Source organism: Cervus canadensis, chromosome 3 (assembly GCF_019320065.1).
Source record: "Cervus canadensis isolate Bull #8, Minnesota chromosome 3, ASM1932006v1, whole genome shotgun sequence".
NCBI lineage: Eukaryota > Metazoa > Chordata > Mammalia > Artiodactyla > Cervidae > Cervus > Cervus canadensis.
In genome coordinates this window covers 102,772,048-102,789,547 of record NC_057388.1, presented here as the reverse complement: position 1 = coordinate 102,789,547, position 17,500 = coordinate 102,772,048, and the positions used below count along the sequence as shown (strand labels likewise).

Genomic DNA, 17,500 nt, shown 5'->3' with positions numbered 1-17,500 from the left:
AGTGGCCACTGCGCACTCAGGAGGGGCAGCGGCTGGGGGGTCCGGTACCCCAAGGCTCCCTCTCGGATCGCTAGAGAAGGCTTTCTCACCGAGGGCGCACCGTCCCTCACCCGATCGTCTCTCCTTCGGGCCCACGGAGGCACACCAGGAGCCGCCACTCAACTGGGCGGGAGGGGTCTGCGGCATAGGTAAGCGGACCCCCACACAGGAGCATGTGCGCGGTCAGGGCCCCCTGCAAGGCCTCATCCGTCAGCCGCCACGACGAGGGGAGCACACAATGCTTCTCTTACCGTCTCGACCCCCCCCATGGGACACACGCACACCACCGCGGCGGGGACCCAAGGAGGACACAGGGTTAAGGGAAACCGACACCACCACTCGGCCTCGGGCACCTGAGGGACGACCTGGAGCACTCCAGGGGCACCACCGAGGGTCCAACGAGGCATGCTCACACACCCAAGCACGGGCACGCGGCATGGCAGCGGCACAGCCCTCCCCACCGCAGGGAGGGCCGCTCGCGGGGCACACGCCAGGAAGGCGAAGCAAGCGCATCTGCTGTGTCCAAAGCCCAACGGCCCCCACTAGGCACCCCAAGGCGGGGGACGGGAGACCGAAGGTCAGGGCCGGAGGCCACACCCCAACCCCTGCCTTCCTCACCCTGCCCGAGGGGCAAGGGGGAAAAGACAGGCGAGGGGCCCCGTGGACAGACCGAGAAGAGCGGACACGTTCACTGGGAACACCCGTCCCTCGTCCGGCACGGCTTAGGCCCGGCCCGGGAGAGCACAACCACACCACATCAATCAGTTGAGCCAAGGTGTGTGTGGGGGGGGGGGGAAGGCACAGGCGAGGACAGTCACCGGAGGGGCCCGCTTTAAGCCTCGCCGACAACCTCCCCCCCGCCTGCCCACAACCTCACACCTCAGGCGAGAGCAGCCAACGCCCCCAGGAGGAGAACAGCTGACACGTGGCACGGAGCCTACAGGGCAGGGGTCGTCCCAGCCGCCACCGGGTGCCCGCAGCGGGGAGCACAGGGCAAAAGACCCACACCGCCTCGCCCCACCGCCCTCGGGTCGCCCAGACGCGGCACCACGAGCTGGGTCGGCCAGACACGCCACACAGGAGCCGGCGCACAGGCCCAGGCAGGCGGCTCCAGCGGCAAAGGCAGCACCAGGCGCCAGCTGGCGGCCCACAGGCCCGGAGCCCCGCGTGCATCCAGAGACCCAAAGTCCTCGGCGGCAGACACCAAAGGAGACCGTGTCAGCACTTACCTGGTGGCAAAAAAGACCTATTTTGGGCGACAAAATGACAGCAGACGACAGCGGGGCCCATCTATGACTCGCAGGGAGGGACCCCGGAACCTTGACCCGGCCACCTGTCCCCAGCACTACCCCATGAACATCAGGCCTGGAGCTCTCGGGGGCCATCTGGTCGACTTGGGGGGGGGGGGGGGAGGGGGCCGCGTGGTGGCAAAAGTGGGGGCGCGGACGCCAAGGGAGAGGGAGCTGGCCGGAGACTCCCTCCCCGCTTCGCCCACACGGGTAGGCGTACCGGTCCGTCCGAGTCTCCGAACGGGGATTTGACTTCGACGTGCATAAAGAAAAAAGAAGAAAGAACCGTCAGCGGGGCGCCTCCAACAAGACGAGCGGGCCCTGACCAGGGCCCACGCCCGGGGCCCAGACCGTCCTACACAGGGCACCCAGGACGGCTCGAGCCGGTCCCCACCCACCTCCTGACTGACCGGGATTCAGGGAGTTGGGGAGGGGTGAGAAAAAGTCGCGTCCAACGACCGAGACCCACGAGGGCACGCTGAACGGCCGAGCGCGCCCTCCCCGGCCACCCGCGGAAGCAGGGCCCGGTCCATCCACGTCTCCGGACCTATCGGGACTTTGAGAAAAGAAAAGGCATGCGTGCCGGGAGACGCCTCAGGCGACCGGACCCCACCGGGGGACCGCACACGCGCCCGCGCCGGCCGTCCTCTCCGGGTCACCCCTCACGACTCCGGCGGGCGGGTCCCCACCTCCGGAGTGCGACGCGGGAAACACCTCGGTCAGAGAGAACCCGAGGGCCCGGACCCAGCCGCGCCCTCCGCCGACCTCCACGCCACAGTCCGGGCCGGTCCCCACCTCCGGAGCGGGGCCGAGGGCGAAGCAAACGCTCCTGAGGGCGACCCGGGAGGAGGCAGGACCGCGGAGTCCGAGTCCAGGCGCTCCGGGCAGGGAAGACCCTCTCCCTGCCCACCTCGGCGGTCCGGCCCAGGTAGGGTCCGGCCGGTCCGTCTCCACGGCCGGAGGGGCACGGGGAGATGCTGGTCGACCCGGCCAGGCCACCCCAGGGCCCGGATCTGGAGCGCCGCGACGGTCACCCTCCTCAGAAACCTAGAGAACCAATCTCCGGCGACAGCAGGACGTCCCTAGGCCTCGGTGTCACCGGGACTGTCACCGCCAGCATAGCCCGTCTCTGAGCGCACTGCCTCGGGCCCGGCGGCTGAGTCACAATCCTCCTGAAGGTCTCGCCGAAGCTCCGGAGGGGAGGGACAATATAAAAGCGGCCGCCAGGTGGCTCCTGACAACCGGCTCGACCGTCCCGAGGACGGGTCGCTGTCGCCGGCCGCCGAGGAGCCACCGCTCCGGCCGCCCAAACGCCCGAGCTCGGGCCGGAGCCTCCTCCGCCTCCGAGCCACGCGACGCGACGCGACCCCGGCCGCAGAGGAAGGGAGAGGAGCTGGGAACTATCTACTCAGGAGGCTGCCCCGAAGGAGACGCGCTCCCCCCACGCGATTCCAGGGTGGTGGGGGGACATTCCACGGAGACGCCGGCGGCGGGGGCTCGGGGGCCGAGAGAGGGGCACCAGTGACATGCCGGGCTCCCCCGGACCCCCTCCCCCCAAAAGAGGGAGTGAGAGAGGGAGGGAGGGAGGGAGGGAGGGAGGGGAGGGGAGGGGAGGAGGGAGGGAGGGAGGGAGGAAGGGACCGACCGGCAAAGTGAAACCAACCAGGCAAGCGCTGCTCGGAGAACAAAGCAGGACTTTGGAAAGCAGACACAGACACAGACACGCAAACCCAGGAGCAAGAAAGGAAACGAAGGAGCCACTCGGACCCCCAACAAGAGAAAACAAAACTCAACCTGGGTAGAGACCGTGACCAAGTCCAAAGACAACAAACACAAGCAAGCGCGGGTGGGTGGGGAAAGTGCACTTGAGGTCAGGAGAACGTGGATTTCAAGATCACTGGCCACAAACACCGGAAAGGCGGGCGGCCGGCCGGGCGGTCTGGGGTGGCAGGGCTGCGGGGGTGGGGTTGAGGGGCGTGGTGGGGGGGACCGAGTCAATAGGGATCCACTAAATAAGCCCCGGACTCCATGACAACAGCCAAGTCAATGAATGCATAACTTTTTGAAGTAGAACCGAAACGAAATGAAACAAAACCACCAGGCAGGAAAGTCAAGTCGTAGAACTGCTCTGGCAGCTTAAAAGTCAGAGAGAGGGAGGGAGGGAGGGAGGGAGGGGGAGAGAGAGAGACAGAGAGAGACAGAGAGAGAGAGAGAGAGAGAGAGAGAGAGAGAAAGAAAGGGAGAGGGAGAGAGGGAGAGAGGGAGAGAGGGAGAGAGAGAGGGAGAGAGGGAGAGAGAGAGAGAGAGCGCGAGAGCGAGAGCGCACATGTGCATATACGCATGTACATATGTGTACGGACACATATTCGCATCTATATATACGTGTGCACACATGCGTATAAACAAGCGCGTACGAAGGGCATGCATGCATGCGCACGTACACGCATGTGTCTGTGCGTGCACGTATATGCCTAGGCGTTTAAAGTGTGCATGTATGCTTGCGTGTATATACGTATGCACAGGCATCTATACACATACGTACACGGATATGCACGCGCACGAATACACATGCTCATATGTGCCTATACACAGATATACACACCTACATTTAAATAAACACGGGCGTGTAAACGCATATAGATGCACATGTGTGTGTACGTGTGATGTATACGCACAGGTGTGTGTGTGTGTGTGTACGCATGCGCGGACACGTACGTGCATGCTTACATATGCACACATATCCGCCTGTGTATATGCACACGTGTATGTACACGTGTGTACATACATATGCACACATACCTAGACGTCTACATGTAGCGTATATACGTCCACACAGACGTACGGCTGTATATGTGTATACCTATACACACATGTATGTGTAAGTAAACATACACGCATATACGTATGTACAGTTGCAAGTGTGTGTATAGAGTGCATATACACAGATTGATGTGCATAGATGCACACACACGCGTATGCATGCATACACGTACGTATTAGTCAGTGTACATGTCCCTATGTGCATACATACGCATGTGTCTGTGTTGATGTCTACGTGCGCGCGTGTGTGCATACATATAGGCGTCAGACAACTGAACCTCCAAAAGAGAAACAATCCCCGATGAGCGAAGTCGGCAGGAGGCCCGAACAGACACCTTCATTCAAAATAAAGGTAGAGCAGACAGACACTCAGAAGCACAAGGTAGAAGACAAATCAATGGCGGGGCTGGGCTGGGCTGGGCTGGGCTGGGCTGGGGCAGCTGGGGGTGGGGGCGGGCTCACGGAAGCACCCCGGGGCGTTTATCTGGACAACGATAACTTGGAGGGGAAAGGCCCAGGAGCTGGACTCGCAATCGCGACAGCAAGTTTGAAGCATCAAAAGACAGTGGCTCCTGATCGATGGAATGCATCTTTCCTGCAGCTGAGAAAAGTGTTGACGGACTCAGAGATATCAGAGCTCATCACCTGGCACCTCACAGAGAGAGAAACCCCATCACTAGGGAAACGAGTCCTGGGATCCCTCAGGACACTCCACCAAAGATTCCCCATCCGACCCAACCCGGCAACTCCACGGAGTGCCTACGGCGGGGACCAAGAAGATATGCGCGTGTGTATGTGCGGTATCGACACCTATACCTAGGTAGACATCCGTACAAACAGAATGATAGAACTCTCTGTCTGTGTGCCTACACCTGTATCTATTCAGGTGCGCGTGTGCGCACGCGCATGCAGACACACACACACACACACACACACACACACACACACACACACACCACACCACACCACACCCACCCACCCACCCACCCCCCCACACACAGACAAATGGGACTCAACCACCAGAAGGGAATAAAATCTCACAGTCTGCAGGAACTTGGAGAGATCTTTAGAAAGGCTATTATGCTAAATGAAGCACCTCAGATCAGTCGTTTCCATGCAGAATCTACCAAAGGATACACCGTGAACAGAACAGAACAAATCAGAAGCAGGCGCATAGATACCATAAAGGAACACATGGGTGGTGGCCAGAGGAGGGAGGGGGTGACGGGGTGGCGGGGGTGGGTGGGGAAGGGGAGAGAGTGAGTGAGTGCCACTGGTGACGGAGACAGACGAAGCGGTGCAGCCTTCCACGGATGAAATCAGTGAGTCACGGGCACGTCATGACACCAAATGCCATCTGCCGTGACACAAAGTGGTGACGGACAGTCACTCACGAGATGTATCCTGGTGATCGCTGTGTCCTTCCTGCGCTACACTGAAACATCGTCTGTACACCTGAAAATTAATGGGGGAACAACAACAGGAACAAAACCAAAACAAGGAAAGAAGGAAGGAAGGAAGGAAGGGAAGGAGGAAGGGAGGAAGGAAGGCAGGCAAAAGAAAACGTTGTCAGTCAGTTAGACGTCAATTTGAGAAGAGTGGGACTGAGAGGGGTGGGGGAGAGAAACTAGGGTGAGGAGGAGGAGGAGGAGCAGGAGCAGGAGCAGGAGGAGGAGGAGGAAGAAAAGGACCAAGTGCCTTGAGGGGGAGAGGGAGATAAAGGATCCAAAGAGTGGACAGGACGGTCAGGTCAGTGCCATAGGGAAAGGAAACGAAGCCAAGAAACACATTCCCAACGGTGGTTTTGTCCAGTCCAAGATGAAGATGTGGATAGCACAAGTGTCCTTCCTCCAGCACACAGGGACACACAGGCCTCACTTGGCGAGGCAGTTCAGGATAACCCTGAAAGCTGAAGCTGAAAAAAGAAGCCGTCACGTTCATCCATGGCTGAAAAGTACCATGGTCCTACGACATGACATTCAAAAATCCTACCAAACCATTGAGAGACTCTCTCACTCACTCGCCATTAAAAATGTAGAGAACAGAAAAGGAGCGAAACGATGGTGGGTGGGTGGGTGGGTGGGTGGGTGGGTGGATGGATGGATGGATGGATGGATGGATGGATGGATGGATGGATGGATGGATGGATGGATGGGTGGATGGGTGGGTGGATGGATGGATGGATGGGTGGATGGATGGATGGATGGATGGATGGATGGATGGATGGATGGATTTCCATGATAGTCTGATTATGGAACACACTGACAGAAAAGCATCCGATTCACTTCTGTAAAGAATCTGTCTTGCCTTCCCGGCCTGGTGTCTTTCGTATGTCTGGATGATTCCCTCCCCCACCCCCACTCCCAGCTTTAAGGTCAGCCTCCAAAACGGAGCCCTGTGTGCTCTCAAGGTCCCGCCGGAACTCTCTCTTCGGAGCGCCCTTCTGAAGGGGGACGTTTTCACCCACGTCATCGCCCTGAGACAGCTTCAGCCTGTCCCTCCCCTCCCCCCACCGCCGCCTGCCTCCCTCCTGCTCCTCTTCCTCTTCCTCTTCCTCCTCCTCTGAACTCTTGAGCTTCTCCTCTCACTGGCCTCGCATCCCACACGGTGGCAGTGTCGGCCTAGGTATGCTCAGGTGTTTCCTAACCGCATCCAAGTGGACTTCCACTGTTTCTCGGCTGCGTCGTTCTGGGACCATTTCTTCCTGGCCTTTTCCACGGGTGGGGGAGACCTGGACGGGCCGGGCCCAGGCGGGGCGGGGGTGGGGGTGAGGGAGCGTGCATGTGGGGGGAAGGGAAGGGAAGGGTGGGGGCAGAGAGGAGGAGGAGGAGGCCGGGGGGGGGGGGGGGGAGGGGGAACACAACTCCCCAGTGCCAGTGCGTGCCTATGGCCTGGAAAACAGATCACACGCCAGGCTAGCTCCGAAAAAGGGGATCGGTCATGAGACCGGGCACGTGTGCTCTTTCTTTGCAGAGTCCCTGCAGATCGAACAGGCAGGGGCAAATTTTGGGCTTCCCGCAGTTAGAACTGTTCAGCCATTGTAGAAACAGGCGTCTGAAACACCGGGGTTAGGCTCTCGGTGCGATGTCCACAAGCCGTAGCCATTGAAATGTGTGCACACTGGGGCCGCCGTGCAGAGGGAGATCTCATCCGGCTCCATGTGTTCTTCCAGTGAATAGGCCGGGATCTCAGGAAGAACAGACATCCAGAGAGTTGAGTGAATCTGACCGTCACGCTTTCAGAATTCAAGTGAACTAGAAAGGAGGTTCACTCACATGTGAGTTTGTCTTTCCATAGGCTGAATCCTCTCTTTGAGCAGATTAGGGTTCCGGGGGCAAAATGGAGCAGAGAGGACAGAGAGTTCCCTTAGGGCCCCTGCTCCTCCCGCAACGGTCTTAGGAACATCCTGCCCCAGAGGAGTGTGCCGGCCACAACCCACCTACACGGAGACGTCAGTGTCAGTCATCCTCGTCCAGAGTCCCCCGTCTGCCCTCGCCTTCACGCCTGCCTGGCATTGTCCGTTCTATAGGTTTGTATCGAACCTGCCCGGAGCCCAGTGGCATCTTCCCTGACCGGGGATCGATCGAAAACACCCTGTCCCCTGCCTCATCGGCAGGTGGATTCTTAACCACTGGGCCACCAGGCAGGGAAGTCCCTTCACAGCCTTCTAAAATCATCTTCCCTGAAACATGAAATGTTGTCATCCAAATCATTGGACCATCACGACTGAAATGAAGGAAAATATGTTCGTTAAAGAAAGTCTCAACTCCTCAGTGCTTGCCTTAGAACCACAAAGGCATCTCTCTCTCGCTCTCTCTCTCTCTCTCTCTCTCTCTCTCTCTGCCTCTCTCTCTCTCTCTCTCTCTCTCTCTCTCTCTCTCTCTCTCTCTCTCTGCCTCTCTCTCTCTCTCTCTCTCTCTCTCTCTCTGCCTCTCTCTGCCTCTCTCTGCCTCTCTCTCTCTCTCTGTCTGTCTCTCTCTCTCACACACACACACACACATGCACGCTCCATAGTCCGAAGGAAACCAACTTCTGTGTTTATCCATCCCGCTTGTTGTGGCTGTTGTGCCTTCGCTAGTCAAAGAAGCTCATCTAATGTGGAATCCGATGTCTTCTTCTCTAGGACACTTCGAGAAGCAGCAAGAGTGCCAGTTTGTGAGAACCGAAGGCCAAACCGGCGTGATGTAACCCGGCGATGTGTGTCGTCAGAGGCCCATCTAGATTCGCACTCCAGTCCACGGAGGGGAGCAGTGGGAACAGGAGTGTGGACCCTTCCCACTCCCCCAGTGAACATCTGTCCCGTGGAAGGGGTATAGGAACCTCATGACCTGACCCACGTGGTGAACAGTCACCAAAGACAAAGAATTCCTACAGCCAGACGTTTGCAACCACGACCCCTGTCCCTCCATCACCTGACCTTTCAGAATGCTACGTGGAACCCTTTCAAGAAGCTTGGGGCAGGAAAAAAAAAAAAAACAAAAACAAAAAAACAAGAAGAAGCAGAAGAAGCAGCAGCAGCAGCAGCAGCTGGGGGCTTGGAGGTATGGACCCCTGAATCCTCCTCGCTCGGCCCTCCCTGCAAGAAAACGTTGTGTGCTTGCCTGCGCCCCACATGCCAACTTTTCGGGGGATCGGACCTCCCAGGGTGCCCCTGCACCAGGCACCCTGCCTGCGTGCGACATCCCAAGAGATCCTATGGAGACACATCTCCGGCCACTCGCATGACATCTGCATCGCTGGCGAGTGACCCTTCAGACCTCCACATAGATACGTGAGCACAAACGCTCCTTCACAATCTGGGACGCCTCGTAGGCTGTGTGAGCTCCTCTGGTTCAGCACTCCCTCGACTTGGCTGTGGTTTTGGTTCTGTTCTGCTCTGTTCTGGGTTTGCTTTCGGACCCGCGTGATCTCTCTGGATAGGGCACCCCCAATCAAAGCGAAAATAAATCGAGTCTGTGTAAATACTATTCATGCATCAAGCGGGGATATCAACGACCTCTATGTGGATCCAGAAAAATGGCTGTGCGGTGTTCAGGAGGATCATTCTGGGTTTTCTGGGTGCACTATTTGCTGTCCATTATTTCACGTGCCTTTTGGGCATGGCTGATGGAGACGGACACGAAGCAGCAGGGCAGCAATCTGGCATCTCGGCCTAGAGCGGTTTCCCAAGTGACATCTCAGAACAGGGGCTGAGAAGGCCATGGCCACCCCTCCACGGGGCCCCCTCGGTGGCCGGAGGGTGGGGGTGGGAGTGGGGCTGACGTTGGGGAGACGAGACGGGGGGGTGGTGGTGGTGGTGGTGGTGGTGGTGGTGGTGGTGGTGGTGGTGGTGGTGTAGAGCTGGGCTAGGGGTTGGGGGCGTGCGAGGCGAGGGGACCGGTCCAGGTCCCCCTGAGAAGTGAAAAGTGAAGGCAGGTTCTCTCCCGCTGAGAACTTCCTGCCTTCACGCGTGTGAGAGGAGCAAGTTTCTCTCTGATCCACGGCCCTGCATCGTTTTCGCCCTGTTCAAAAAAAAAAAAAACAGACAAAAACGTATTTGTTTATCTTGGCTTGTTTTCTGGCCCAGGCCAAAGACCTCTTTGAGAGTGTCCAAAGGATCTGACAGGATGGGAGGGTGCAGGTCAATCCATGGGTCAAGAAGAGATCCAGGGACTCTGTCACAGCTGTGACTCGGGCCTTTTTCAGAAACAGGCCAACTTTGATGACTCCCTGGACAAGGGAGTCACCCCAGAAGTTTCCTTGAGGGGACCGAGTTGCAGGAGTCGGGGGCAGGGCCCCGCCACCGCCGCCAGAGGGCCTCCTCAGCCCGGCAGGCAGGCAGGCAGGCAGGCAGGGGCTATTGTCTGTGGGCCCCACCCCCACCCTCCCCCTGCAGGGCCTCGTCAGATAGCTTCATTCAAATGCAGAAAGCTTTCCAGTCAAGTCAGAGCCTTTGACTTTGCCTCGAGCTTCTCTCTATTGAATGGTGATCCGCCCCACCCCCATTTCTCCATTTCCCCACCTTGAGGCTGCCCCTTGGGCACCGCGCGGAGGAAGGGGGCTGGGGGGGGGTGGGGGGGGTGGGGCGGGAGGCTGAGGGACAAACTTCGCCTTGTGTCAGGCCAAAGAAGTCTCTTCCTTTTCGTAACCCAGGAAACCCCACTCATGCATGTGAGGATCACGGACGTGCGTCCAAGCAGCCATCATCACTTGACATCTTCCTCCGTGGAAGGGGGTTTTCATTCCTGCCTGCCTTCAGAGAGACAGAGAAGGAGGGAGGGGCGGAGCGTTCCTCTGGCGCTGGCCGGTTCTTGGTTCTTAAGTCACTTGAGTCCAAAACACTCCACAGGACATGGAGGTTCATGTGAGGTGGGGTGGGGTGGGGTGGGGTGGGGTGGGGTGGGGTGGGGTGGGCGGCCTGCTCCGGACCCCAGCAGTTCCCTCCTCTGACACTTCCCTGAAACCCATGAAAAGCTGAACTGGTGACTGTGTGTGTGAGTGCATGCATGTACGCGTGTACGTGAGAAACGGCGCGTGTGCGTGTGCATGGACCTGAGAGAGAAGCCCCCCCCCCCAAAAAAAAAGGGGGGGGGGGAGAAAGGGGGGAACAACAACAACAACAACAAATCCAGAAGGAAAGAAGGAAGGAACGAGGGAAGGACCAAATAGGTTAGTTAGTACGGGCCTCCATGTCGTGGAAAGAGTTTCTGAGCACAGATCCTCCATTCAGTGAAACAGTTATCGTATCTCCTCTCAGGAGGCTGTGAGGTCCACAGACAGGTTCGGGAAAGCAGGCCTGGGGTGCAAGCAATCAGGTAATTTTTTTCCTCAGAGGCACTTGTAGGGAAAGCAAGGAAACACACCGGTTCATCCCTGGAGTGGATTCATTCGAAACCAGTCGGTGGAGGGGGAGTCAGTCAAGGAGATGTCTAGACGTCAGAGTTGGGTACTGGAGCGGGTTGCCATGTCCTTCTCCAGGAGACCTTCCTGGCCCGGGGATGGAACCCGGGTCTCCTGCATCGCCGGCAGATTCTTGACCGTGTGAGCCAGCGGGGAAGCTCTGTCAGAAATGTTCACCAAGTCCTCTAGCTTCCATCCGCAGGGCTTCAGGCACAGGGCCTTTTGAGTTCTCCGTCAGCAGGGCAAGAGAACATGGGACATGTTTCCCCCCAGAGAGGGTTGCCCCCAGATATTGGAGGCCACTCGGAAAACTTCAGGACCCAGTCCCCCTCTCGGGTGAAGAGCCACACGCAAAGAAAAGAACAAACCACACGTAGCACAGGACTCTCCTATCCAGAAGTGTGTATCCCCCGCTTCACGGAAACATCCTCCGGGCCCCTAAGGAACGTGTGGAAAAAAATCACTCTATCGCCAAGGCGATAAGAACCCTCGCTCAGAGCTTCTGAAGTCTGGAAGGACCAGGTAGAGGGAAAAACAGAAACGATTGCATTCTGCTGATAGGGGTAGTGTATGAAGTGACCAAAGGGGATGTCCCTCTTTCAAAATTCACATTGTAAACATTGTGTCCTTTGGGTCCTCTGTTTTTGCTTTGTGTGTGGAAAGCAACAGATTGAACGGTAGGGTCCTTTTCTTATTTATTTTATTTTTATTTATTTATTTACTTAGCCCGCCCGCCCATCCCTCCGTCTTCTCTCTGTCTCTCTCGCTTTTCATTCAGGTTAGGGAATTAAAAAACAGAACAAAACAAAACAAAGCAAGCAAGCAAGCAAACAAACAAACAACAACAACAACAACCCGGTATTTCTGCAGGTCAGGAAGCAACAGTTAGAAGTAGACATGGAACACAACAGAGTGGTTCCAAATAGGGAAAGGAGTCCATCAAGGCTGTATATGTTGTCACCCTGCTTATCCAGCTTACATGCTGAGTGAGTACACATCATGAGAAACGCTGGGTGGGATGAAGCACAAGCTGGAATCGAGGTTGCCCGGAGAAGTACCAATCCCCTGAGATATGCAAATGACACCACCCTTATGGCAACAATGAAGTATCGAGTGGGTTTACAAAGTCGTGTTCGTCGCGTCAGGTTTTCAGATTCTTTCCCCTTAGAGGTTAATGCAAAGTCATAAGTCTACACTCTCCTGGGCTGCATAGTGGGGTGCTTGTTTTTTGTGTTTTTTTGTTTTGTTTTGTTTTTTTTTTTTTTACTACCTGCCCTGTAAGCACTTTGATGGGGTGCTTGTTTGTTTGTCTTGATGTACCATTTATATGTGCAACGTGTTAACCGGACCTCCTAAGTTGACAGTCCTGCCCCTCTTCCCACCCCCACCCCGATCGATCCTCGCTTCGTCAAGAAGTCAGGCATCCCACCTTTAGCATCCTACTCCTTCCTCATTTCCTCCCACCCCATGGAAGAAGTCATTCCTCCAGTTTTTCCATCGGTTCTCTACACCTCGCCTGATGATGGCGGGTGACTTGGAAGGACTGACAGATGTGAAGAATGTCTGCAAGAGCCTTGGGTGAAGGCTCCTAGGATTGGCTCGGGGAAGTGGGTGGCGTGTCAATCACTGGAGCCTGTGGAAGGTATGCCCCAAGTGGCAAACACCATTGCTTTCAGTTGTTGTCGGTTTGCTCGTCTGCAGCGAGGGACAGGTCAGACTGTAGAAATCATGTCAAGGGTGTATTAACTCATCTAAAGGCACTCCTGTCCTGTGAAGGTGGAGGGAGGGAGGGGAGGGGCAGAGGGACGACGAGGAAGGGAAGGAGAAAGCAAACGAGGAACAGGAGCACACACACACACACACACACACACACAGTGGGTGTGGTGTGGTGTGGTGTGGCGTGTCTGTGGCATGCACAGGTGTTGCGTGTGTGGGGGCACTGTGCTGTGTTGTGGGTGTGTGTGTGGTATGTGGGGGTGGGGTGTGGGAGGGTATGTGTGGGGTGTGTGGGGGTGTGCCTCAGGGTGGTGCGAGTGAGACGGGGCGGGCAGAGAGACACAGCCACACACACACACACACTCACGCACGCACCACTTACTTGTGTTGTCCTTTGCCTGGCTGTGTCTCTGCATAGCCACACACGCCCCACTCGCTCACGCCCCGGCCACACACTCCCCCACCCACCACGGACAACACAGAGAGTATGTGTGTGTGTGGGGGGTTGGTGTGTGTGTGTGGGGGGGCCAGGGTGTGTGGGGTATGCCTGTGGGTGTGTGCCTGAGGGTGCGAGAAGGGGCGGGCAGAGACACACCCAGGCAAAGGACAACCCAGTCAGAGGGTGTGTGTGTGTGTGTGTGTGTGTGTGTGTATCTGCCCACGGCCCCTCCCACCCGCACCAGTGACAGGCACACCCCAGACACCCCACGAATATCTCCCACACACCCCACACTCTGCCCCTAGCCGCACAGAAAGGACAGCAGAGAGAGGTGGGGTGGGTGGTGTGCGACGTGGGTGGTGTGGGGCCGCTGTGTGTGGGGGTCACGCGTGGGGTGTGTCTGTGGTGTGCACAATGTGTTGCTTGTGTGGTGTGCGGGGGCGTGTGTGTGTGTTGTGTACGGGTGCCAGGTGTGTGTGTGGGGCGCGCGGGGGCAGACACACACACAGTCATGCAAAGGACAACACAGTCAGAGAGAGAGAGAGAGAGAGAGAGACAGACACACACACACACACAGAGACAGAATCGGGGATGCGTGCCTTTGGGTGGTGCGGTCAGAGACACAGAGTCAGGCCAAAAACAACCAACACGCATGGACACCCTCCTGAACATTTGGCTGGGCTTGTGTTTTTCTGAGCTCATCACCTCCGTTGATCAAGACCACTCCCATGAAACGTGAATCTGCCACCCTCCCCTCAAACACCATCCAGCCACTTGTCTTTGGCAGGCAGACCGGGGAGTGTGTTCCGAGTTGGCGGGCAGGCGGTTGGGTGTCACCAGGAGAGCTTCGATCCTTGCCGTTCTGGCTCTGAACCTGACCGGAGTGAGTGGATCCGGGTGATCTCTCGTGTCTTTGTTTGAAACTCTTGGCGGGAGAAGGGAGATCCCCCCCATGCCAAGTGACAAGGCCAAAAAGGAGGAAAAGCCCATTCCACTTGAGTCCAAACACCTGCTCTCCCAATCAAGCAAGTTTCTTGAACTGGCTAGCCGTCCACCCTCCCCCGTGACCTCTGGCCCAAGGTGCCCCTCCCACGCAGCCTCCTTCCACAGCCCGAGGGCATTCATTCAAGAGTTGGGGCGGGCGGCCCGGCGGACCGCCCCCCGCCGGACCATCTAAAAGAGCAACTGACAGGCAGCTGTCGAGAGAGCCGGCGGCCGCAGCACGGGAGCTCCCGGGGGCGACCGGCGGGGACTCGTTGCCAGACAGGGTCCGTCCTAGTGCTCATTTCTACGCTCAGTCACCGACGCGGACAGGAGAACGGGACGCGACAACACTTCTGCAGAAAGTCCCTGGGTGAGGTACGACGACCGGACGGACGGGAGGAGAGGGGACGGGAGGGAGAAAGATTCTTGACTTCCCACCCACGGGGCAGCGGAATGCTCTCCCATCAGAGGGGGACCGCAGGCCAATGTCAGGCGGCGCGAGCACCCGCGCCGAGAAATACCTCGCCGTCACCCCGGTCCCTGTCACCACCTTTCAGCATACCAGGAGAAACACCTTTTGTGACCCCGACGACGGCTCTTTTGGGAAAAGCCCCGTACAGCAACAGGACAAACAAAAGACGCACGCGCACGCACGCACGCGCGCGCGCGCACACACACACACACACACACACACACACACACCCCTTCATATTGAAGGTACCCCTGTGTGTGTGTGTGCGCGCATGGTGTGTGCAAAACAAAAGACGCACACAACATGCACACCCCCCCACCCCTTCATGTTGAAAGTACCCCTCCGTATTATGGCAGTGAAACAAAAAGGAAAGGCACACACCCATCACCCACATAACCGCAACGAGAAAACTCAACGCATCTTAAAAAGAAAACGCAAATGCCAGAGAACGGGTCGTACTGGCGACTCCGGCCGCCAAGGTCAATGCGACCCGGGAACGCAAGGCCATACAACAGCCCATTACGACAAAGCCAAGCAAAGCCGGGCCAGCTGGTCGACCCGCCGCTCCCTCGGCCCAGAGGCCAAGTGGGGCCCCGGCCCGCTGGTCGACCCGGAGCTCCGGCGGCCCGGCGTCCAAGTGGGCCACGCCACACACGCCATCACCCCGGTCCCTATCACCCCCTTTCCACGTACCAGGAGAAACCCCTTTTGTGACCCCGACGACGGCTCTTTTGGGAAAAGCACCGTACAGCAACAGCACAAACAAAAGACGCACACACCATGTGCGCACACACACACACACGCACACGCACACCTTCATGTTGAAGGTACCCCTGTGTGTGTGTGTGTGTGTGTGTGCGTGCGCGCGTGCGTGCATGGTGTGTGCAAAACAAAAGACGCACACCCCATGCGCGCGCGCGCACACACACACATACACCCCCCTTCATGTTGAAAGTACCCCTCCATATTATGGCAGTGAAACAAAAAGGAAAGGCACACACCCATCACCCACATAACCGCAATGAAAAAACTCAACGCATCTTAAAAAGAAAACGCAAATGCCAGAGAACGGGTCGTACTGGCGACTCCGGCCGCCAAAGTCAATGCGACCCGGGAACGCAAGGCCATACAACAGCCCATTGCGACAAAGCCAAGCAAAGCCGGGCCAGCTGGTCGACCCGCCGCTCCCTCGGCCCAGAGGCCAAGTGGGGCCCCGGCCCGCTGGTCGACCCGGAGCTCCGGCGGCCCGGCGTCCAAGTGGGCCACGCCACACACGCCACACACGCCATCACCCCGGTCCCTATCACCCCCTTTCCACGTACCAGGAGAAACCCCTTTTGTGACCCCGACGACGGCTCTTTTGGGAAAAGCACCGTACAGCAACAGCACAAACAAAAGACGCACACACCATGTGCGCGCACACACACACGCACACGCACACACACACACACCTTCATGTTGAAGGTACCCCTGTGTGTGTGTGTGCGTGTGTGTGTGTGTGTGTGTGCGCGCGTGCGTGCATGGTGTGTGCAAAACAAAAGACGCACACCCCATGCGCGCGCGCGCGCGCGCACACACACACATACACCCCCCTTCATGTTGAAAGTACCCCTCCATATTATGGCAGTGAAACAAAAAGGAAAGGCACACACCCATCACCCACATAACCGCAATGAAAAAACTCAACGCATCTTAAAAAGAAAACGCAAATGCCAGAGAACGGGTCGTACCGGCGACTCCGGCCGCCAAAGTCAATGCGACCCGGGAACGCAAGGTCATACAACAGCCCATTGAGACGAAGCCAAGCAAAGCCGGGCCAGCTGGTCGACCCGCCGCTCCCTCGGCCCGGAGGCCAAGTGGGCCGCGGCCGGCTGGTCGACCCGGAGCTCCGGCGGCCCGGCGTCCAAGTGGGCCACGCCACACACGCCATCACCCCCGTCCCTATCACCACCTTTCAACATACCAGGAGAAACCCCCTTTGTGACCCCGATGACGGCTCTTTTGGGAAAAGCACCGTACAGCAACAGGACAAACAAAAGACGCACACACCATGTACACACACACACACACACACCCCTTCATGTTGAAGGTACCCCTGTGTGTGTGTGCGCGTGCGTGCATGGTGTGTGCGAAACAAAAGGCGCGCACACACAGACACACACATACACCCCCCCCCTTCATGTTGAAAGTACCCCTCCGTATTATGGCAGTGAAACGAAGAGGAAAGGCACACACCCATCACCCACATAACCGCAATGAAAAAACTCAACGCATCTTAAAAAGAAAACGCAAAAGCCAGGGAACGGGTCGTACTGGCGACTCTGCCCGCCGAGGTCAATTTGGCCCGGGAACACAAAACCATACAACAACCCATTGGGACGAAGCCAGGCAAAGCCGGGCCAGCTGGTCGACCCGCTGCCTCCTCGACCCGGAGCTCCCTCGGCGCGGCGCCCAAGTGGGCCGCGGCCGGCTGGTCGACCCGGAGCTCTCTCGGCACGGCGCCCAAGTGGGCCCCGGCCCGGCGTCCAAGTGGGCCACGCCACACACGCCCCCACCCCCGTCCCTATCACCACCTTTCAGCATACCAGGAGAAACCCCTTTTGTGACCCCGACGACGGCTCTTTTGGGAAAAGCACCGTACAGCAACAGGAGAAACGAAAGACGCACATACCATGTACACACACACACACACACACACACACCCCTTCATGTTGAAAGTACCCCTACACACGCACGCACGCACGCACGCACACACGCACACACGCACACACCCTCCATGTTGAAAGTACCCCTCCGTATTATGGCAGTGAAACGAAAAGGAAAGGCACACACCCATCACCCACATAACCGCAATGAAAAAAC

The 17,500-nt window shown here is 57.7% G+C and overlaps 1 long non-coding RNA gene across 1 annotated transcript; it reads left to right on the top strand.

The window, feature by feature from the left end:
• Nucleotides 1-6,749: 6,749 nt before the first annotated feature.
• Nucleotides 6,750-8,372, top strand: LOC122438002. The gene is made up of 3 exons (XR_006268418.1): nt 6,750-6,773; nt 7,321-7,425; nt 8,272-8,372. It is a non-coding gene; the product is annotated as an uncharacterized LOC122438002 (long non-coding RNA).
• Nucleotides 8,373-17,500: the final 9,128 nt, after the last annotated feature.